Genomic DNA, 18,556 nt, shown 5'->3' on the forward strand with positions numbered 1-18,556 from the left:
TGCATACTTCTGAGATCTATATTTTGATTTCTTGGTGAGGATCAAGTTCAAATGGAGGAAGTAGTTTGAAATCAAACTGTTAATAAGAAGCAAACATCTGTGATTTTCTTTAAACTTTTCCATTTAACAAAAACACAGAAAGGTGAGAAAATTATACACAAGAAAACAACATACCAGCAAGTTTTAATTCTAAAGATATTTAGTGAGAAGAACTCTCTCATAACTGTTAGTTTCTGAACTATGTTCCATAAAAGTGGAAGGTCCCACAGAAGTCACTGCAGAATTGAAAAGCAGAGAAATCACAGCTGCAGCTTCTCTGGCCTCTCCTTTAGTTAAAGGGCTCTATACTTGTCTCCATTTTATATAATATGGTTCCATGGAAAAGTTTTTTTTTTTTTTGTCTTTGAAAGAAAAGTTGTTTTCTTTGGGGGAAAAAAAAACTTTTTTTTAAGGTATGAGACTCATTGATTTAGTCAAATTTCCTAATTCAACAAAAGAAGTAACAAAGTCAGTGGCCTTCTGAGTCCAGAGCCCTATGCCAGCTACTTCCTCAGATTAAGAAAAAACACATAAATTTTAACTATAATGTAGAGAAAATGAATATGTGAAACCTTCTTTATCGTTCAATAATGCTTGTGGCATGACATGATGTAGTAGCTTTCTAACTAAGACTATAATCATTTAACGAATGAAATCAGGTGACTTGGGGTATACCAGGCTTTATCTAATGAAAGTTCTTGACTTATAATTCTTATTTTACTAATAACTGCTAGCTATGGCTATATTATTTTCTATGTAACTTGTTTCACTGAGCCTGTGATATAATGCTGAACTGACAGTTCCATATAAGATCAATAATTGTAATAATGTGACTTTGGGTATGGGAAAAAGCAACAAGAGGAAATATTTTCCTGGACCAGGAGGCTAGTAAGACAGTGGTCCAGAGACTTTTGCTACTCCCAAGGCCTGGACCAATTTTAGCACACTGAGTGGCCCATCACTTCCCTAGACCTGGGAATGAGCCTTCCCAGCACCACGGGACACAATGGCCATGAAATGGTGTCACGTGGTCAGATATGTGGCTATGAAGGGACCCTGCTGACTGGAAGTTGGTACTTGCCGGCTGCCTCTACAAAGATTACATCATGACCATTGCAAGCTGCTGACCTTCAACACCCCCTGAAAGAAGTTCAGGGTGAAAATCAGGAATGAGGCACTCTGTGCTCTGAAAAAAAAACAAAAAACTGGCAGAACAGGCCCTCAGATAGTTAGATCTTTTCAGAAAAAGGTTTTATGAGTTCCAATTCTTGCATCTTCTCATACCTAGAAAAACACTGATGTCGTTAATGGTGCAATCTGCTTTGGCTATTAAAAAAAATTTTTTTTTTTTTTTACAATTAAAAGTAAAAATAGAGTAGCTATGGTTCAGACATCCTGGGAAATAACTATTTCCCAGATATCCTGAAAAATGATATTATGTGTGTGATTTCAGATTAGACGCTGTGACCTAATGTAGAACTTAATGCTCCTGTAATGCATTTTTGCTTCTGTACTTTGCTTGCTGCTCGTAAAACCAAAGTTACTCCATTTTAAGATAAGGTTGTTTTTAAGTAAAGATTCCTAAAATTGTTTTTGAAAAAATAAAAAAAAAAGATAAAAAAAGGAAAAAAAAGAAAATTAATACCATTTTAGGTAAAAAAAAAAAAAAAAAGCATGGATCAACTTCAATATTGGTTCACAAATTATGACAAATGTATCATACTAACATAAGATGTTAAAAATGGGAAACCGGGGGCATGGGCTATATGGGAATTCTGCACTATTTTCACAATCATCCTGTAAATTTAAAACTGTTCTGAAATAAAAACTTTACTTAATAAGAAAAAAAAAATAAAGACATGCAAAAATAAATTAATATCCAACTCCTATTTGGAGAAGTTGATCTATTTAATTTATAAAACATGAATTTTTTTTAAACACAGGAAAGGGAACTTGAAGGAAAAAATCTTTATTTGAATCAAGCAGGCCAAAAGTGAAGACCTTGGTCCTTAAAAGGATGTTTCCAGGATTTCCTCCAGATAAAAACGTGTTTTATTAAAATGAGTCAACAAATGAATCATCCACATTTTGTTTTATTTAGGAAAAACATTAAAACACACAACAGATCTCTCTTTACTGTCTAGCATACTTCTATCCAAAGCTCTCATCATGTGTCAGCATATACAAAAAGTATGAGTGAGATCTCAACTATAATCTAAATCTGGTCAGAAATTACAGTTGAACTTCATTTCCTCAGCCTGAAGTTTCAAGGGGAGGACTTATACTACTACCCTCCTCATGAGAAGTGAGATTTACCTAATGAGTGAGTTTGGACAAGGAACTAGGAAGTGCTTGCTTGGTTCCAAATCTCTTCTTTGAAAAGATGTATGTGCCCACAGCACCGTGAACTTGGGTGTGCAGTAGGCAGCCTGTGTCTGGGATGGGGGTCAAGCATTTGCTTCCACCTCTTAGGCCTGCATGGGGAAGTGTCTGACTTGGGATGACGTGTCTGACTTAGGATGAAGTGTTCAGAGGCCAACTGTGACTGCACAGCTAAAGCACGTCCTCCAGGTTCACGGCTCTCAATACTAAGACCCAACGTAGCCACAGTGCTGTGGAAGAACCATTAGATTGCTCTTCTATGATGGAGAGAGGTCAAATGAGAAAATGGGTTGAGAATGCATTTAACAAGGGCTACTTTTCTCTGTGCCATAAACATCATGGAAACACTATCAAACCATAAACCCGTGTGCACTGACTGAAATGGATATTTTAATCACAATGATTACACAACGAAAACTAGTTGCAATTTAAAGACTCCCTATCATTGCTATCTCAGTCATCATTCATCCAGGTGATGTCAAGACAGAGACAAAAGTCAGCTTCATTTACAATTTTTAAATATTTAATTTAACTACAAATTTAGAAACATTCTACAATTGCTCAGCAAGATATTGTTTAGAAATTTAAATTTTAAAAAGAGAGAGAAAGAAAAAAAATACCACCAAAATTTAAAGGATGGGGCAAAAGAAGTTCTCAGAGGAAAGTTTATACCAATAAATGTGTACTCATTTATTGAATTTAAAGAATGCTCTCAGATAAGCAACCTAATAAGGAACAAGAAAAATAAGAACACACCAAGCCCAAAGTTAATATAAGGAAGGCAAAGAACAGAATGGAAATAAATGAAATAGAAAGTAAAAAATAACATAAAATCAATGAAACTAATAAACTCTGTTTTTTAAAAATACAAACAAATCTTTAGCTAGACTCATCAAGAAAAAGAAAGGACTGAAATAAAATTCTAAATGAAGGAGAAGACATTACAAATGATAAGATACAAGAACAAAGGATCATTAGAGACTTTGATGAACAACTATATACCAAAAAATCTGATAACCTAGCAGATGTGGACAAATTTCTATTTGTCCTCAAATATCCAAAAATTCCTCAAAAACTCTTTCTTACCGTAGGCTTCTTTGAGACACTATGTAAGGTTATTATCATGTGACTTAGGTCTCTTTTACATTTCTTTCACATTAGAACATTTCCCCCTGCTTTCTCATGTCATTGAGTAGCTAGAAAATACTGGGCTCAGAGTCCTGCAAAACTTGCCACACTCTGAATATGTTGCAAAGTCATTTCTTAAACTGTGAACCTCCTGGCCAGCTGTGATTTCCAGATGTGTATCATTTGATATTGTGGACACTCAGCATTGTCTCATTTGGCGAAACTGGTGCATGTATCATCTGTGCCCACACCACCCTACTCCTCCTCGGATCCACTTAGAATGCCAAGCAATAGCTTTCCTCTCTAAAAGGTCCCTAACGTTTTTCCAAGGAGCGCTGAACAGGAGAGTAGTGTTTCCACAGTCCAGAGAAACAGAAGCCTAAGGCTGTTGTAGCCGCTCCGCTGGGAAAGAACAAAAGTAGATTGTTTCAGAAAAACAAACAGCCAGCAGTATCTGTGTTCCAGAAGAGGAAGCTCCTATCACAAACACATGTAGAGGACTTGTTGAGGCTCAGCAGCAGAGCTACCACATCTCTCTTGGAAGGCAGGCAGCAAGCAGCAGGCTGGAGTGCTCAGGTGGATTTGCATGTGAGCCCAAGTGGCTCCTTTCCTTGTACTCACACGCAGCCTGCATCAGCAGGATAGAAACATTGATATAGATGAAGCTCACAGAGCTCGGAGCATCTGGAAACCAGCACCTTGCTCTGGATGAGCTCCTGGGCAGGGGGGATTTATGATCTGGCCAGAGGGCCTCTTCTACACACTAGCCCAGCAGCACTGGCAGCTCGTCCTGGCCACATCTTGAATGGCTGCTTCAAGATACTGAACTTCAAGGCAAGAACTCATGCCTTCTGAGTTCCCACTTACCTGGGCTACTTTCAGGGTCCGATTTCCTTTCTACAGCCCAGGGGAGCCTGATAGGAACCCCTGGAGGAATCAGAAATGAAAAACTCTTAAGATGCTCCTATTGAGGAAATGAGAGAGCAGCTCAAACGCAAACACGCACATACTTCACTCTGGATGAACACACGCTGGCTGGCTGTCACCGTTGAGCCAGGCTTGTTGCTCAGCACTGGGGCATATGGATAATATTCCAGACTACTCCAGACTGGAATGTCCCACTCCTCCCAAAGCTGTCGGTCGGGGCACAGTTGTGTTCTATCCATCCCTGATCTTTTTTCTTTTTTCTTTTTTTCAAGTACTTTCAGAATGGATTCCAACTTATCTTCTATAGCTTATACTCTGTTGCTACTGCCTTCCACTGTAAGTAAATATCAAATCATACTAATAAAATACTATTAACATCTTTGACGGAGAAGGCAATGGCACCCCACTCTAGTACTCTTGCCTGGAAAAATCCCATGGGCAGAGGAGCCTGGTAGGCTCCAGTCCATGCGGTCGCAAAGAGTCAGACACGATTGAGCGACTTCACTTTCACTTTTCACTTTCATGCATTGGAGAAGGTAATGGCAACCCACTCCAGTATTCTTACCTGGAGAATCCCAGGGATGAGGGAGCCTGGTGGGTTGCCGTCTATGGGGTCGCACAGAGTCGGACACGACTGAAGTGACTTAGCAGCAGCAGCAGCATCTTTGAAGGCTTTCCAGGTGGTGGAGTGGTAAGGAATCTGCCTGACAATGCAGGGGAGGCAGGAGAGCTCAGAAAGATGCGCTGGAGGAGGAAATGGCAACCCACTCCAGTATTCTTGCCTGGTAAATCCCACGGGCAGAGGAACCTGGCAGACCACAGTCCATGGGGTCTCAGAGAGTTGGACAAAACTTAGCAACTGAGCATGCACACAAGTATCTTTTGCAGAGGACATTATAACACTTCACAAACACTGGCCATGAGTAGTAAATTAATCTGTAAATGGATTCAAAATTCACAGATGGAGAGTAGTAGATGGGTGTTTAGAGTCAAGAGATATCAGGAAAAAAATTTGACTTACCATTAATAACTTGCATTATGATCTCAGGCAAGCCCCTCCACCTCCCTGGAGCCCTGTGTCCTCCCTGCATGCAGCGCTGGCAGCTGAAAGTAAAATGATCCTCAGTGTTTGAAACTCTGGGAGAGGTGACTTTTATTCACCTCATAATAGTAGCAGAAGCATTATTGATATATAGACACCAGGGGTCTGGATGCTGTTTCTCCTGTACAGCAAAATTTCACAGAAATAGATTTTCCTGCCCCGACTGTCAGGAGAGGTCATTTATACTGGTCTCTTTCACCCTTCCCTGCTGGCCAATCTATGCACGTCGGTCACTGAAAGTGAGCTTCACTACTCAGCAAGTTGAGTTGTGCTCAGAAGGAAACAGCTGGAACCAATCCACGAGGACAGGTAGAATAAGTCCAGGTTGTTGAACTCCTGGCCATCTGCACACTTGAACTTTCAGGTGGTCTTGGAGAGCAACCTTTGGCTGGTTATAATGCCATAGTCTTTTAGTAAATCATGTGTGTGTGCTAAGCGAACTAAAATTATTCACTGTGTATCTGACTTACAGATCGACTCCTTTAAGTCCTATTGAATCAATCATTCTGTTGTTCAGTTATTCTTTAGTCGCTAAGTTGTGTCTGAATTTTTGTGACCCTAAATTCCAACTAACTTTATGACGATCTTAAGGGCTGTCTCAAATGAAATACCTCACACATTGAAGAATGAAGTATCAAGCTCCAAAGTCAGAGTTATTATTTTTTAAACTGTATGTCTGAATACACTTAAAAAAAAGGTATCCCAAAAATAACACAAAAGCATAGGTGAAGTCAACTTAGCCAGAAATAACTATTAATTTATGCACTTTAATGTGATACAAAACATTAACAAATTGAAAAATAAAAACCATATGATTATTTCAATAGATGCAGAGAAAGCCTTTAACAAAATTCAACATCCATTTATGATCAAAACCCTCCAGAAGGCGGGAATAGAAGGAACATTCCTCAATGTAGTAAAAGCTATATATGACAAAACCACAGGAAACATTATCATCAATGGTGGAAAACTGAAAGCGTTTCCCCTAAAGTCGGGAACAAGACAAGGGTGCCCAATCTCACCACTACTATTCAACATAGTTTTGGAAGTTTTGGCCACAGCAATCAGAGCAGAAAAAGACATAAAAGGAGTTCAAATTGGAAAAGAAGTAAAACTCTCACTGTTTGCAGAGGACATGATCCTCTACACAGAAAACCCTAAAGACTCTACCAGAAAATTACTAGAGCTAATCAATGAATATAGTAAAGTTGCAGGATATAAAATCAACACACAGAAATCCCTTGCATTCTTATACAATAATAATGAGAAAATAGAAAGAGAAATTAAGGAAACAATTCCATTCACCATTGCAAAGAAAAGAATAAAATACTTAGGAATATATCTACCTAAAGAAACAAAAGACCTACATATAGAAAACTATAAAACATTGGTGAAAGAAATGAGAGAGGACACTAATAGATGGAGAAATATACCATGTTCATGGATTGGAAGAATACATATTGTAAAAATGAGTATACTACCCAAAGTAATTTAAAAGTTCAATGCAATCCCTATCAAGCTACCAACGGTGTTTTTCACAGAGCTAGAACAAATAATTTCACAATTTGTATGGAAATACAAAAAACCTTGCATAGCCAAAGCAATCTTGAGAAAGAAAAATGGAACTGGGGGAATCAAGCTGCCAGACTTCAGGCTCTACTACAAAGCCACAGTCACCAAGACAGTATGGTACTGGCATAAAGACAGAAATATAGATCAATGGAACCAAATAGAAAGCCCAGAGATAAATCCATGCACCTATGGACACCTTATCTTTGATAAGGGAGGCAAGAATATTCAATGGAGAAAAGACAATCTCTTTAACAAGTGGTGCTGGGAAAACTGGTCAACCACTTGTAAAAGAATGAAACTAGAACACTTCCGATCACCATACACAAAAATTAACTCAAAATGGATTAAAGATCTAAATGTAAGACCAGAAACTATAAAACTCCTAGAGGAGAATGTAGGCAAAACACTCTCCAACATAAATCACAGCAGGATCCTCCATGACCCACCTCCCAGAATATTGGAAATAAAAGCAAAAATAAACAAATGGGACCTAATTAAAATTAAAAGCTTCTGCACAGCAAAGGAAACTATAAGCAAGGTGAAAAGACAGCCTTCAGAATGGGAGAAAATAATAGCAAGTGAATCAACTGATAAAGGATTAATCTCCAAAATATACAAGCAACTCCTGCAGCTCAATTCCAGAAAAATAAACGAACCAATCAAAAAATGGGCTGAAGAACTAAACAGATATTTCTCCAAAGAAGACATAAAGATGGCTAAGAAACACATGAAAAGATGCTCAACATCACTCATAATTAGAGAAATGCAAATTAAAACCACAATGTGGTATCATTTCTCGCCAGTCAGAATGGCTGCTATCCAAAAGTCTACAGGCAATAAATGCTGGAAAGAGTGTGGAGAAAAGGGAACCCTCTTACGCTGTTGGTGGGAATGCAAACTAGTACAGCCACGATGGTGAACAGTGTGGAGATTCCTTAAAAAACTGGTAAAAGAACTGCCATATGACCCAGCAATCCCACTCATGGATATACACACCGAGGAAACCAGAATTGAAAGAGACACATGTACCCCAATGTTCATCACAGCACTGTTTATAATAGCCAGGACATGGAAGCAACCTAGATGTCCATCCGCAGATGAATGGATAAGAAAGCTGTGGTACATTTACACAATGGAGTACTGCTCAGCTATTAAAAAGAATACATTTGAATTAGTTCCAATGAGGTGGACGAAACTGGAGCCTATTATACAAAGTGAAGTAAGCCAGAAACAAAAACACCAATACAGTATATTAACACATATATGATGAAGAAGCCGAAGTTAATCGGTTCTATGAAGACCTACAAGACCTTTTAGAACTAACACCCAAAAAAGATGTCCTTTTCATTATAGCTGACTGGAATGCAAAAGTAGGAAGTCAAGAAACACCTGGAGTAACTGACAAATTTGGCCTTGGAGCACGGAATGAAGCAGGGCAAAGGCTAATAGAGTTTTGTCAAGAGAATGCACTGGTCATAGCAAACACCCTCTTCGAACAACACAAGAGAAGACTCTACATGTGGACATCACCAGATGGTCAACACTGAAATCAGATTGATTATATACTTTGCAACCAAAGATGGAGAAGCTGTATACAGTTAGCGAAAACAAGACCAGGAGCTGACTGTGGCTCAGATCATGAACTCCTTATTGCCAAATTCAGACTTAAATTGAAGAAAGTAGGGAAAACCACTAGACCATTCAGATATGACCTCAATCAAATCCCTTATGATTATACAGTGGAAGTGAGAAATAGATTTAAGGGACTAGATCTGATTGATAGAGTGCCTGATGAACTCTGGACGGAGGTTCGTGACATTGTACAGGAGACAGGGACCAAGACCATCCCCATGGAAAAGAAATGCAAAAGAGTGAAATGGCTGTCTGAGGAGGCCTTACAAATAGCTGTGAAAAGCATAGAGGCAAAAAGCAAAGGAGAAAAGGAAAGATATAAGCATCTGAATGCAGAGTTCCAAAGAATAGCAAGGAGAGATAAGAAAGACTTCCTCAGTGATCAATGCAAAGAAATAGAGGAAAACAACAGAATAGGAAAAACAAGAGACCTCTTCAAGAAAATTAGAGATTCCAAGGGAACATTTCATGCAAAGATGGGCTCGATAAAGGACAGAAATGGTATGGACCTAACAGAAGCAGAAGATATTAAGAAGAGGTGGCAGGAATACACAGAAGAACTGTACAGAAAAGATCTTCACGACCAAGATAGTCACGATAACGTGATCACTGACCTAGAGCCAGACATCTTGGAATGTGAAGTCAAGTGGGCCTTAGAAAGCATCACTACTAGCAAAGCTAGTGGAGGTGATGGAATTCCAGTTGAGCTATTTCAAGTCTTGAAAGATGATGCTGTGAAAGTGCTGCACTCAATATGCCAGCAGATTTGGAAAACTCAGCAGTGGCCACAGGAATGGAAGAGGTCAGTCTTCATTCCAATCCCAAAGAAAGGCAATGCCAAAGAATGCTCAAACTACCGCACAATTGCACTCATCTCACACGCTAGTAAAGTCATGCTCAAAATTCTCCAAGCCAGGCTTCAGCAGTTGTAAACCGTGAACTCCCAGATGTTCAAGCAGGTTTTAGAAAAGGCAGAGGCACCAGAGATCAAATTGCCAAAATCCGCTGGATCATGGAGAAAGCAAGAGAGTTTCAGAAAAACATCTATTTCTGCTTCATTGACTATGCCAAAGCCTTTGACTGTGTGGATCACAATAAACTGTGGAACATTCTGAAAGAGATGGGAATGCCAGACCACCTGACCTGCCTCTTGAGAAACCTGTATGCAGGTAAGGAAGCAACAGTTAGAAATGGACATGGAAAAACAGGAAAAGGTGTACGTCAAGGTTGTCTATTGTCACCTTGCTTATTTAACTTCTATGCAGAGTACATCATGAGGAACGCTGGGCTGGAAGAAGCACAAGCTGGAATCAAGATTGCCGGGAGAAATATCAATAACCTCAGATATGCAGATGACACTACCCTTATGGCAGAAAGTGAAGAGGAACTCAAAAGCCTCTTTATGAAAGTGAAAGAGGAGAGTGAAAAGGTTGGCTTGAAGCTCAACATTCAGAAAACAAAGATCATGGCATCTGGTCCCATCACTTCATGGGAAATAGATGGAAAAACAGTGGAAACAGTGTCAGACTTTATTTTTTTGGGCTCCAAAATCACTGCAGATGCTGATTGCAGCCATGAAATTAAAAGACGCTTGCTCCTTGGAAGGAAAGTTATGACCAACCTTGATAGTATCTTAAAAAGCAGAGACATTATTTTTCCAACCAACGTCCGTCTAGTCAAGGCAATGGTTTTTCCCGTGGTCATGTATGGATGTGCGAGTTGGACTGTGAAGAAAGCTGATCACCGAAGAATCGATGCTTTTGACCTGTGGTGTTGGAGAAGACTCTTGAGTGTCCCTTATACTGAAAGGAGATCCAACCAGTCCATTCTAAAGGAGATCAATCCTGGGTGTTCATTGGAAGGACTGATGCTGAAGCTGAAACTGCAATACTTTGGCTACCTCATGCGACGAGTTGACTCACTGGAAAAGACTCTGATGCTGGGAAAGGTTGGGGGCGGGAGGAGAAGAGGACGACGGAGAATGAGATGGCTGGATGGCATCACCGACTCTGTGGACATGAGTTTGAGTGTACTCCGGGAGTTGGTGATGGACAGGGAGGCCTGGCGTGCTGTGATTCATGGGGTCGCAGAGAGTCAGGCACGACTGAGCGACTGAACTGAACAGATATATATGTAATATAGCAAGAGGATAACGATAACCCTCTATACGAGACAACAGCAGAGACACGGATGTGTTGAGCAGTCTTTTGGACTCTATGGGAGAGGGCGAGGGTGGGATAATTTGGGAGAATGGATTGAAACATGTATATTATCATATGTGAAATGAATCTGACGTGGTTGGGGGCTCCCCACCTCAACACTCTGTGGATTTGAGAGACCGTTTCTTCCGGAAGTGTATAAATTAGCCTGGGATAGAACCTGCACGCTGAATTTACTAATTAAGAAATGAGAAACCAGAACTATAAAGGTGGCAAAGAAATACAAGAAACTATTATTAAGTAATTTTTCAAAACTTTGAACAGAGTTACAGATTTTGCCATTTGTTATAATCTGGCATATGTAATTTAACCAGAACCATGAGAAAGTTGGTATTGTGTGAATTCTGAGGGACTTTTGACATGTTGTAGGAGTGATGTGGACTTTCTTGAGTTTTACACATTCATAAGTGAATGGTCTGTATCTCGTGCCTTTGTTGGTTTTCTGTGAGCTGTACTTTCTGGGAAATGAGCAGCTCTCATACCTGTAACTCTTGTAACCCAGTCATTCGTGTGCCTCCTTCATGAGGATTCAGTGCGGCTGTGGTGCTGTTATCCCTCTAATAGGAACTCTAACAGTGTAAAGCCCCAAAGATCTGTTACTTATTTTTATTTTATATTGTACTATATTTTATTTACAGTGTTGTGTTTGTGTTTGTTTCAGGTGTATAGGAAAGTGATACAGTCATATATATATATATATATATATAATTTGAGCACTTAGAGGTTGAAATAGGTTTAGTATTTCTCTTGGTTTCTAAAAGTCAGTGTCTTTAAATGACTGGTGTTTTGACATCCAACCAAGTTTCCTAAAATAGATGACAATTCTCACCAACATTAATCTCATTGTACAATTATTGTTGTTACAGTAATTGTACACACTATGAAACATTTTTCACGAAAATTAAAGGAATTTTATCATAGCAATGTCCATTACCGAGCTCCCTCTGATTGGGTGATCTATCACCAAAATGATTTTTAATGATCTAACTTCTGACAGAGCTCAATTAGGTCTTCCCTCAATTTTCATGAAAGTAAAGTATTAGAAATCATCTGAGTTGCAAGAAGATTTAATACAAAATCAATAGACTCTTTCACTTTCTCAAAAGACACTATTTTGTCTGGCACTCAAGAGATTTGTGGGCCCTGGAGAAACTCATCATAGTAAGCAGAGGGAGAGAGGCAGGTCTCACCTCTATGGAGAGGTCTTTGTAGAAAGCAAAACCCTCTGCCCACCAGGGACCGCTTACTGCCGCTCAGCCCTCAGCAGAGCAATATTTGGAAAGGGTGCACAGGGAGGCTGTGGATTTCAATTTTTTTTTTAATCCACATATTGCTGTACCTTAGCGAGCATGTGGGGGTCCGATTGTGAAAGCTACCCAACTTGGACTGTCTGGGAGCTGAGTCTCAGCAGAGCTGGCAACCCTGGACAGCTGGGGATTCCCTGACCTCTCCAGTTGCCATTCTCCAACTGGGTTGGGGTGGGGGTAGGGGGGGCAGCATTTGTGCACGTTGAAATGTGAGTGATTCCCAGTGAAGAGGAAATCCCAGTTGAAAAACATTTGGGAAAATCTCCCTTTTATTTCTCCCTCTTAGAGTTTTGCAATCAAACCTGAGTATTAAAGGCTAAAGAAAGCTGTTTGACATTCTTTAGCATAGAATTTTTGAAATCACTTTTCTCCCCTTCCCCAATCTTTTCTCCCAAAGACCACACAGTTATATAGAAAGAGACTTTAAATCATCTGCTCTGGTCCCCATAGCTCCAGACTGAGTCTCTTGTGGGTTCATACATGGTCTGACCTGTTCATGACAACTACAGGCCTCTCTAGTTTCCAGGGGACCTGAGATTGGTTGGTTTTCAAGGACTGCTAACCTGCTAGGGCAGTGTTACCCTCTGCCCCAGCCTTCCTAACATCCTAATGATGTTACCTGTTTTTAGATGGATGTTCTGGTACAACAGGAAGGTTTTTGTGCTACTGATGCAGGGGCAGCACCCACTGTAACCATGAACTTGAAGCCTTATGATCAGCTGTCAAATAACCACCAGTGGAGGGTCAGTTTGGTCCCTCCCTAGCTGTCTTTCTGGACCCCACGATCCATGACGGTGTGGGCCAAGTCAAGAGAAGAGTATAATAGATGCAGAGTACAATTAAAATCAAACATATATGAGTGTGGTGTATGCGTATGAGAAAGAGATTGTGTCTCATGATATAACTGTCTTTATTCCATCCAGAGCCACATGGATTATAATCATCTTTTCATTGCCAAGCACGAAGAGTTGGCTACACTATCATGATGAAGATGAGAATATACCGTTCAAGTACCACCGCTGGGGAGAGACGTCCCTGAAGCTGTTCACTACACGGGAAAGAGGGCTGGGTCACCTGACTCGGGTCACATTTTGGAACATCGCAGGCATTTGATCTAAGACACCACCACTGACAATACACAAGAACAAGTCCCTGCTAGCCTTTCCTCCAGGAAGACTCCAGGACGTAAAGCTAGAAATCGTCAACACGCTATGAACAAGTGCTGAACGTTTTGGTTAACATGGACATCCAATCAGACTCTCCACTCTGACAGCAGCTCAGAACTCAAACAAATGAGTCCAGGAAACAAGGTTGGAAAGTGAGCTGGTGGAGCATCTCTGTTCTTGGAACACATGAACCGTGAAGTGTGCTTGCCTGTACCTTCACTCTGCACACCGTCTTCACTCTACACAGAACAAGACAGCTGATGAAAGCGAGAGACCCCTACATGGGTGACTGGTCCAGACTCAACTGGAACTGACTTGGCCCTCGGGAAGCCTCTGCTCTCACCTGTGAAGCTGCAAAATAACCAATGCGTTTTTAAAAGCTTTTGCTAACTGAGGAAAACAGAACTCAAAACAGCTGGAAGGAATGAGATAAAGCGTCAAAAGCAATCTTTGATCTTAAAACCACTGAAGCTTTCCTGGAAAATTATCCTCCCAAACTTCCTTTTATGGGAAGACAAGGGGAGCAGAAATCAAATGGTTTCCCTACAGGGAAAGGAGTACAGGGAAAGGCTGTAGGTTTTCATCCTGCTTATTGAACTTATATGCAGAGTGCATCATGAGAAATGCTGGGTTGGATGAAGTCCAAGCTGGAATCAAGATTGCTGGAAGAAATATCAATAACCTCAGATATGCAGATGACACCATCTGCATATGACACATATGGTCATGACACATCCTTATGGCAGAAAGCGAAGAAGAACTAAAGAGTCTCTTGATGAAAGTGAAAGAGGAGAGTGAAAAAGTTGGCTTAAAACTCAACATTCAGAAAACTAAGATCATGACATCTGGTCCCATCACTTCATGGCAAATAGATGTGGGGAGAGTGGAAACAGTGACAGACTTTATTTTGTGGGGCTACAAAATCTCTGCAGATAGTGACTGCAGCCATGAAATCAAAAGACGCTGCTTCTTGGAAGAAAAGTTATGACCAACCTAAACAGCCTATTAAAAGCAGAGACATTACTTTTCCAACAAAGGTCTGTATAGTCAAAGCTATGGTTTTTCCAGTAGTCATGTATGGATGTGAGAGTTGGAGTATAAAGAAAGCTGAGCGCCAGGGAATTGATGCTTTCAAGTTGTGGTGTTGGAGAAAACTCTTGAGAGTCCCTTGGACTGTGAGGAGATTCAACCAGTCCATCCCAAAGGAAATCAGTCCTGAATATTCATTGGAAGGACACTGATGCTGAAGCTGAAACTCCAATACTTTTGCCACCTGATGCGAAGAGCTGACTCATTTGAAAAGACCCTGATGCTGGGAAAGATTGAAGGTAGGAGGAAGACATGACAGAGGATGAGATGGTTGAATGGCATCACCGACTCAACGGACATGAGTTTGAGTAAACTCTGGGAGTTGGTGATGGACAGGGAGGCCTGGAGTGCTAGAGTCCATGGGGTCACAAAGGGCTGGACACAGTTGAGAAATTGAATTGAAGGGAGAGATCTCTTAGCACTTTGGGTCATGGGTTTTAGATATTAAGGTTCAGAGAAACCTGTCAGTAAAGTGCCAGGGAATAAACACCACACAGCGAGGCCACAAGCAGGATATTCTACATGCTTGGTGAAAAGTCCTGGACAAAATCAGCTTAAATATTTTGTTTTTAATGCTTTGAAGGAGAACTGGGGAAGAAGAGCTGAATAAAGAAAACAAAGTAACTAGATTAAAATTGTTTTTCATGTAATGAGATAGGCAAAATATAGCTAAAATAATAATATGTCTAAGCGTAAGTCTTGAGGAATACAGCTCTCTTTATTAAACAAGATGTAACTTTTAACTAATCTTCCTCCTTGGTTTCAAATAGTTCTGATACTGGTATTAAGATGCTAATTGTCTACACGCTTCATGTATCTTATGATCATAATTTTAACTTTTTAAACCATTTGCATGATGTAAATATGGATGTGTGAAAAGCAGGATAACTATACATTACGATATATATTATATGTATATAATAAATGTCATATCAAGCTTTCCTATCATTTATCACCTTGCTAAATTTTTAAAAAAGGGGTACTATTGGCACAAGAACACTGAAAAAGAAGTGAGATGATATTACTGAATCAGGAATTTCTGACTTCTCATACATTATAACTCCTCTGAAGGTAGATCAGTTCAGTTCAGTTCAGTTGCTCAGTCGTGTCCGACTCTTTGCAACCCCTTGAATCACAGCACACCAGGCCTCCCTGTCCATCCCCAACTCCCAGAGTTCACTCAAACTCACCTCCATCGAGTTGGTGATGCCATCCAGCCATCTCATTCTTTGTCGTCCCCTTCTCCTCCTGCCCTCAATCGCTCCCAGCATCAGAGTCTTTTCCGTTGAGTCAACTCGTCGCATGAGGTGGCCAAAGTATTGGAGCTTCAGCTTTAGCATCAGTCCTTCCCATGAACACCCAGGACTGATCGCCTTTAGAATGGACTGGTTGGATCTCCTTGCAGTCCAAGGGGTTCTCAAGAGTCTTCTCCAACACCACAGTTCAAAAGCATCAATTCTTTGGCGATCAGCTTTCTTCACAGGCCAACTCTCACATCCATACATGACCACTGGAAAAACCATAGCCTTGACTAGGTGGACCTTAGTTGGCAAAGTACTGTCTCTGCTTTTTACTTTGATTAATATATGCCTTGGCATGTTTCTACTTTGGTTTACTCTGTGTTGGACTCTCTGTGCTTCTTGGACCTGGGCGTGTTTCTTTCAACAATAGAGGGAAATTTTCGGCCATTGTTTCTTCAAGTGAGATTTTATCTTTCTCTCTCTCTTCTCCTTGAATCCTTATAATATGAATATTAGTATGCTTGATATTATCCACCAAATGCCTTAAACCATCCTCAGTTTTCTGACTTATTTTTTTCTTTTTGATGCTCAAACTGGGTGATTTCCACTATTGTGTGTTTCAGCTTACTGATCTGACCTCTGAATCATCTAATCTGCTGACTCATCTGCTGTATTTTTCATGTCCGTTATTGTATTCTTCGATTATAATCAGTTCTTTTTTATACTTATTGCCTGTCTGTGGAGGTTCTCATTCCGTTCTTTCATGCTTTCCCTGATAGAAATAAACATCTTTTATTCATTGATTTAATGGGACCAATGGGTCTTGCTGTGTCATTGGCTTTCTCTATTTGCATGGAGTTGGGGGCTACACTCTAGCTTTGGTGCGTGGGCTTCCCATTGTTCTGTCTTCTCTTGTTGTGGAGCACAGGCTCTAGGGTGCATGAGTTCAATAGCTGTCACATGCAGTTTTACTTGCCCCGCAGCCTGGGATCTTAGTTTCCAGAGCAAAGGTTGAACCCTTGTCGCCTACATTGTCAGGAAAATCTTAGCAAATGAACCAGCAGGGAAGACCCAGGTATGATCCTTACTTTGCAGTCATCTGACGTAGGTTATTTATCTCCTTCTTGTTTAGTTCTTTTTCTGACTTTATGTTATAGCTGTTCACTTAGCATAGATTCTTTGTCTCTTTATTTTGCCTTTTTGTTTCTACGCATTAATATTAGGTAGGGTGTTGATTGGAAAGACTGATTCTAAAGCTGAAGCTCCAATACTTTGGCCACCTCACGTGATGAGTTGACTCACTGGAAAAGACTCTGATGCTGGGAAGGATTGAGGGCAGAAGAAGGGGACGACAGAGAATGAGATCGCTGAATGGCATCACCGACTCGATGGGCATGAGTTTGATTGAACTCCGGGAGCTGGTGATGGACAGGGAGGCCTGGCGTGCTGTGATTCTTGGGGTTGCAAAGAGTCGGACACGACTGAGCGACTGAACTGAACTGAACTGAGATGAACTATGTCTCCATGTTGAATAAGTGGATTTATGTAGAGTGTCTCCTGTGCAGCCCAAAGGAAGAGTTCCACCAGGTCACCAGAGACAGGAAATCCAGGGTGTCTCCTCTGTAGGTTGAGTGTGGTGTCCTGTTAGATGTACCCGCGTTGCTTTGGGCATGCTGGTGGGTCTGGCTGGCCCCCAGTGCAGCTGAATGTGAGCCCCACATCAACAGTTGCAGATGTACTTCTGGCTGGAGGTGACCAGGAGTGGGAATCACCTTGAGGGGATGCAAGTCATGGCTGAGTCCACCCACTGTGAGTGGTAGGAAAGGAAGCTATTTTGGGGGAATCCAGGCCCTTGGGGGTGAAGCCATTTTGGAGGAGCATTGCGAACATTGCTAGGTTGGATATGTCTGTTCCACAGGGAACACAGAGACTAGCAAGGCAAGCAGTGCTAACAAGCTAAGTGGGGAATGTCAGAAATGTCTCCTGCTAGCACTGGACCAGCTGGGTATAGGGAGGATTTTTATTTTTTAAAATGTCATCAGTCAGTGACTTCATCCCTGGAGAAAGTTTCAAGAAATCCTTGCCCCTTTGGCACGTGTCCTAAAATTAGTACATCATTCTTCCCATGTGACCTGTCCCAACATTCAGCGTCAGTAAGTTTAGCACTAACCTATTAAGCATTGGGTCTTTGCTTATCACAGCCCCAAGCTCTCTCCCAGACTTAGTTCTGCTGGTTTCAAATCAAGATATTATGGGAGCTCATCTTTCTCATTCAGGTTACCAGGGTTCAGGTGCTCAGCATGTCCTCCCCAGGAAGATACCAATTTGGAAATGTCCCCTCCTAATTCTGGGTCACCCATCAGGAGTATGGGTCCTGACTAGACTGCATCTCTGCCCTTCCAATGCATCTCCATGTGGTTTTTTTCTTTACATCCTTAGTTGTGGAAGAGCTACTCTGCTAATTTTCAGGTTGGCATCTGGATTTTCCGTGTGAGGAAGCTCTCAGAATAGAATAGAGTAAGTGTCTCCAAAAGTGCCGTTTCAGTTTCTGTGGAAGCTCTCTCCTTGTTTAAGTCAGTGGTTCTCAACGGGTCATAACTGGACCAGCAGTGTTAGCATCACCTGGGAAGTGGTTAAAAATGGAGATTCTAAAGGTCCACCCTAATCTACTGTATGAGACACTCTGAATCATTCCTCCAAGCCTTGCACTTGCTCAACACTAAATCAACCTGAAACACATCTTCCCCAAGGT

This window comes from Moschus berezovskii, chromosome 15, assembly GCF_049115385.1.
Source record: "Moschus berezovskii isolate FMDL1 chromosome 15, NW_MosBer_1.0, whole genome shotgun sequence".
NCBI lineage: Eukaryota > Metazoa > Chordata > Mammalia > Artiodactyla > Moschidae > Moschus > Moschus berezovskii.